Source organism: Stylophora pistillata, chromosome 2 (genome assembly GCF_964205215.1).
Source record: "Stylophora pistillata chromosome 2, jaStyPist1.2, whole genome shotgun sequence".
NCBI lineage: Eukaryota > Metazoa > Cnidaria > Anthozoa > Scleractinia > Pocilloporidae > Stylophora > Stylophora pistillata.
The window spans coordinates 12,527,356-12,533,669 of NC_142520.1; the positions used below are offsets into that span (position 1 = coordinate 12,527,356).

At 40.1% G+C, this 6,314-nt stretch overlaps 1 protein-coding gene across 1 annotated transcript in view; it reads right to left on the reverse strand.

Annotated features, from left to right (window-relative positions):
• The window catches only part of LOC111346825 (uncharacterized), a 551,029-nt gene that overhangs the window by 358,587 nt on the left and 186,128 nt on the right, over positions 1-6,314 (reverse strand).

A 6,314-nucleotide genomic window follows, 5' to 3' on the forward strand; every position in this document is an offset into this window, starting at 1 on the left:
GATTAAACATTATATTTGAAAAATAAGCCTGTCGCGTTCCCGAACCAAGTCCTTGCAGGAAGTATTGATCCGGAGTTCGCCGAGTTCAACCTCACACTACAGGCCTGATTCTAAACCGATTTATTCCTTGGTTACCATTGAAGCATGCGGTGAAAACTACAACATTAAAAAATTTACGCGTTACGCAACGGAATAGCTGCGAATAGTGAAAACTGTCCGTCAACGAACGAAATAAGCGGCAGAGGATAAGCTAAAATTAAGCTTACGTCATAATTCCTGCTGGCTGTGTGAAGGCAAAAAAGATTTCTCCAACTCCTAAATTTCTCCGTAGAAGCGATGAACGCGTGTATCTTAAAGCTTCCTGGGGTAGTTCCCGTTACAAAGGTCGTGAAAAGATCGGGTTACGGAGTTGCAAAAGATAGCGATGATTAAATAAATTACACAATAAAATCACGTGCGTAACGCAAGTGTGTTGCGTTGTTCGTGACAAAGCCTATTTACAAAAGCATTCTTAAATCTGTCAGTCTTTACATCCGGGCGATGAGCATTTTTGTTTTTGACTTACTTTGTTTCTTTCTTCTTTGGAATCATGTTACAAAGCAGGCAATCGGGATCCACTGAAAGTACCTTAAAAATCTTCTTATCTGCCTTTTCTAAGAGTTCTCAAATGTCCATTCTGTTAGATGTGTATTTTCTGTCCAGAAAGTTTTGTATGACCGTGAGATCTGAGTCTGCAGCGTCATAAACGGGCAGACCATAAGTGCCAGTGCCACTGACGGGGACTAGGACTGGGATAGTGACGTAGTCCTTGACTGCTATATTAACTGTGTGACTCGGGCAATATCCCTGACCCGTGACAGTGACAGCAGGTGACAGTGGTAGGGAAAATCCCTGATTTTAGGTCTTTTAGCGTGACGCCGACAACAGCGTGACAATTAGGGTGACTTTCAATGTGGCACTAACAGTGAAAATAGGTCAAATGAAATCGATCACATGAACAATAAGTGGCAGCGAGGGTGGAAATTACAATAACTTCGAGAGTGGCAATGACAGTGGGCGTGACAGGGCGATAGAAATGGTCTCAGTTGTCTGGCATTGAGGGTTACAGTAGAGAGTACCAATGACAGTACCATCAAACGAGAGTGACAACTAAGGATATAGTAACAATGAAAGTGACCATCACAGTGACAATTTTTAAAGAAGGATTTCTTCGAATACCATTCGATTTCCTGCCCTTACGAGGTTTTGCCGCTGCGCTGACGACCGCGAGTTTCTGGCTACTCTTTTTTGTCCTATAGCGGCCATCTTGGTTTTGTTATATTTTGAGCTCGAAAGAAATTATTTTATTTGACTACTTATTCAACTGTTCTGGTAGCGAGAACAACAATGATCATGGAAAGAGTCCCTAACAGTACGGGTAATACAGACACTTGAACCACCAGAACTAGTGAAACCGTGACATGGTTAGAGTATACAATTGAATTACTTTGTACTTATGGAGGGATCAGACCTTGCAGTTTGTATAGGTAATCGCATGGGGCCGAGTAAAATTAAGGATTAATATCACGCGTGTTTTCGGAAGTTTGCTGAAATTACCCGAGTCGCGCAGCGACAAGGGCAATTTCTGCAACTTCCGAAAACACAAGTGATATTAATCCTTAATTTTACGAGGAACCATGTTATTACTTGTTTATAATATAAGGGGCAAAATGTTTTCTTACTGATCTCGCGCAAAACAGGACGCCATTGTTTCAAAACAAACAGAAGTTTCTTTACCTTGGCAGCCGTTGCTAAGCGATTTTCAGCCAATCATTTTCAAGTAATTTTTCCCGGGGGCAATTACAAAAATTAAGAAAAAATGCCCTTTGTCTTGACCAATCGTAATTCAGTAATTTTGCCCCTTATATGATAAGCTCTTGTTATAGGCCTTGGACCTTCAAACTGCGATCACCACTATGAAGGTGCCATTTAAGAGTTCAAAAATCAGCCTTGAGGACATCTGTAATAAGTCGACGGATCACCTGCCATTTGCTCCACCAGTGACCGAGCAATGTGAGATCCAAAGTGTCTTCCAGTATTTCCAGAACAACAAGACCAGGTTAAACAAATGCCTCACTAGCATGGGTTGGAATTGTAGCGATGGGAAAGAATTTGATTTCAGATTTGCTGACTTCCATGATCACCTTTTATTCTGCATGAGGTAAGGAAGACATTATATATCATCTTGCTGTTGAAAACAAAAGAAAATGGTAGTCTTTAGTTTATCTTCCAGTAGTGCGTTTCGTAAAAAAAAAAATACGATAAGAAAATCGCAAGGAAGGAAAAAGAACTAGTCCAACGAAAAAAACAATAAAAAAGAAGCAAAACAATACAAAAAAGGTAGAGACAGACAAAAAAAATGAAAAAGCAGAGAAAAAAATTCGAATTGAGTTTCTTTGTACTAAATGCAAGCGAGAAACCTTATACAAGCCTCTAAAATTAATTAGACAGTAGTTATTCGAAATGAACTGATTTATTCTCCATGAAAGCAAACACAACATTGCTGAATGTTTTAGTCAGTTCAATGAACGAATTTCACAGTGAATTAATTTGTAAGATAGAGGTAAATGTACACACTCATTGCTACTTGCATATTCCCGCACTTCACCTAGTTTTCCTCTCTTCATTTTGGGTGTTCATTGGTTCCTCGGGATATTCCCCTTGCCATATTTGGCCATCACATCATATAAACAGTATAACCTTGATTTGGTGCCAAAAGATGTGTGGATATTTGTTCGAAGACACGTACTGTTCGCTGGTTGCGAGCATTAAGTAACAAAATGGCCCCGGAAAAACATCTTTATATAATTTGGCGCCAAGTGAAGGGCATTGTTTTGATCATGCTTAACAAAAGTTTTATTTCTTCTTCTGCTGCATTGATAATGCTCTTTAAAAGTCTATACAAATGGCTCTTGGTTTATACAAATTCAAACGAAGAGTTATCTCGCAGTGGACGAAATTAAATCTGGGAAAATTGCTTAATATCCCTAAAGAATTGTAGCCTGCAGAACATTCGTAATCTTTTTGCTGGCCATTGGAGGCTAACGCTAGTCGTGGGAAGGAGAGAGAAAGAAAGAAAAAAAAGGAAAAATTAATAAGTCCTCCCCCGGCACGTGACCCATACCAAGTCCACCAAGTGCTAACCTCCTTTCGGCGGAGACTACACACAAATAATTACGTCTGTTTGGCGGGCTAAGAAAATATCATCTGATATTCCAGAGTTTTCGACGGCTGAATGGTGGGGGGAGAGGGGGGGGTGGGCTAGAGGGGGCATATTTCGTCACTTGACTCGTTTAAACCAGTTACGAAAGCAAAATATTACATAGATTGTACTGTATCCTTCTCTGACTCTGGTTATGCGACATTTGGTGAAAATGGGTAACGTTATTTTTTAGGTATCCCGCCTCGCCATTGGAAGAAATGCTTCAAGAATCGTGTATCGCAGCCTTTGGAGGTGCTATTCTTCCAGGAGATGTATTAGCTGGCTTTCCACGCCCGGTGTATCACAACGCAACATCCTTGGAGATTACATTATTGGTGAAATATGGCCCCAAAGACAGCGAAAAGGCAAAAGTGACAGCCTGGGTAAAAGCCATCCAGCTGTTTATGAAGGATTATGTGAACAACCCTTCGCACGCCAATCTCACCATCGCCTACTCCACCCCATGTATACCAGAATTGTCTGCGGACTTCTTGTATGTATGAAACATGCAAAAGTGAAGTTCAAACAGAAAAACCGTTGAGTGTACTCTGAATCACTATGTCTGATCTGTATACTAGGTTAGGTTACGTCATAGCCTCGCTTTTAGACGGCCTCCTATTTTCTGTTCGCCATTTTGAACATAAGAGAAAGTCATGATATTCGAGCTAGCGTTTTTTATTTTTTATTTTTTTATTTTTTCATCTTTGTCTTCTCTCGGCTCTAGACAGCCCATACCCCAACTCATTTATGCTTTCCCTGTAAGTGAAAAGAGTACTCGCTCTAAGATATATCTAAACTTTTGAAGAAAACTAGTTATTGCTATGTAACTCAATAAATATATCAGTGCATTTAACTTTTTTTCAGTGTATGAATTCAAAATCATTGCTTTCCTGCAATCTATCTTACTTTTTTTCGGTGACATACACGAACCGAAAATTACTCTCCTCTAAGCCCACCACACCCTCCCTGTTTAATGGATTTGTTAAAAACCCCTATTCTAACCTCAAGCCGTGCCTCACCGTGACCTAGTTCCCAGGGCTTTTTCTCTCAGTTGGGGGTGGGACCCCACTCCCAACTAAGGGAAAAGGCCCTGGGAACGAGGTTGGTCTCGCCGCTCTGAGCGGACGTTTTCGCAAATATCCGTTTACAGGGTCTTTACAGAGATCGCTTATGTGGTTTTCTTATGAACTGAAGGTCTATACGAACGTTACAGAAAAAAAACGTTGTGTCTACGAACTTAATATTTGCGTGTGGTTGGGGCCTGAACGGTCCAAAATCCACTCCCCACCCTCCCCCCTCCCCTCTGAAGCGTTGCAAATGTAGTTGTTTGCTGCTCAAATCTTGATAGCAAAAATCTAGCCGGTGGCAAAACCCTTCTTCCTCCAGTCAAGAAGGGTTTCTCTCCTTTGTGCAAAGAAGAAACTCTGACTGATTTGGGTGTTAAAAAACCTACCTCCCAACCCCCCCTCCCACTCCCTCGTAAAACATTTAAAGAGAGACTTCCGAAGAGAATGATTTGTATCGAGCTCTTGAAAGATGGCTAGTTGCTTCCAGAAAAGGGCGCAGGGGGCGAGGGGCAGGGTGCTGATCCTTTTCAGAAACATTTTCGCGTCACGTGTACCGTTAAACAGTATTTCACGTGTCACGAATTCAAACGGTCAAAATAAAAAAAAAAACATGTACACGTCGCTCTAGAAAATTCACGCGTTACTTTGTAATTTTGGTCTTCATCGCGCGTCACGTATAAACCCGTGTCGAACGTCTCGCTGGTTTCATTGTATGAAAAAAACAAACAAAGATCCAGCAACTTCTACTCATTGACCTTTGGCCCCAATCCGAGTCACCTGACTGGTCTCGTACAGAGCTGGCGATAGCAAAAAAAAATTAATAATAATAAAAAAGGACAAAAGTGTACTATGATGCCACGCCATTAGGTCATAGAACGTTTTCACCCATGTATTTTGTAATACATAAATATAATACTGACTTCATTTAATTTAGACACGGGAACGTTGATGAGGTAGGAAAGGCCGTTACAAAAGTGTACGCATCTTTGTCTATCTCTTCTAAATTACTTAAATAATCCATCAAAGATCCTCGCAGATGAGCTGTAATTTAAGAAGTTGTAAAAAAGCGAAAAAATAAAAACGGGGCACGAACGGGATTCGAACGCGTGCCTACCGTGAGATACTAGCTGGACGCTACTGAACTAAGCTACGATGTCATACGTTATTAATTCTGGTTGCAAAAATCGTCATGTTTAGTTTTAGAAAATCCAGTTTATTTACCTTTTTCATTACATTACATCGCTTTAATTATAAGCCTGCTTAAATAAGCTATAATATTATGGCTGGAGATCTTAGCAATCTCTACTGAGCTTTTATAAGAAGATCCCCATCTAATAAAATCTGTAACTTATAGCAGATGGTTTCATCATGAACGTAAGATATTTTGCTGCTTTGCTGATAAAATTACGATTTGAAGTTATATCTCTAGCATAGAATTTAACTATGATTTTGGAGATAGATTTTCATTAATCTCTTAAAGTGTGCATATGATTTTGATTCTTTCAGGTCTTTAGGTAAATCATTCCACATTTTTGCTTCCCTAAACTTCAATGAAAATTTCCCATAATTAGTCCTTTTTAAATCGATAAATATGTTTGAGGCTGATCGAGTATTGTGACAATGAAATTTTTCATTTGATATAAAATAATTTCTATTTCAGTTTCGTACTGTTTCGATTTCTCACCACCACAACTTTACTAAGCACAAACAGGAGCCCATTCCCCTGACACAAACCTATCACAATGTGGCGGGCCTACGCTTAGAAATCGCATGCGAAAGCAACGTAAACAACTTCAGTGATGAGATTAGAGTTCATGATCAGATGATTGTAGAAGTTTTGCTGGGCCGAGACGCGACAATACCGTTCGGTACTACCAGATTTCTATTTTAATTTTGATTTCAGGCTACTGCGTGGAACGCAAAGCCTGAACACGAAAAGTCTCGTGACTTTCTCGGCGTCATCAGATGAATACGATGGCATGGCCTGAGGAACCGTTGACCAATCA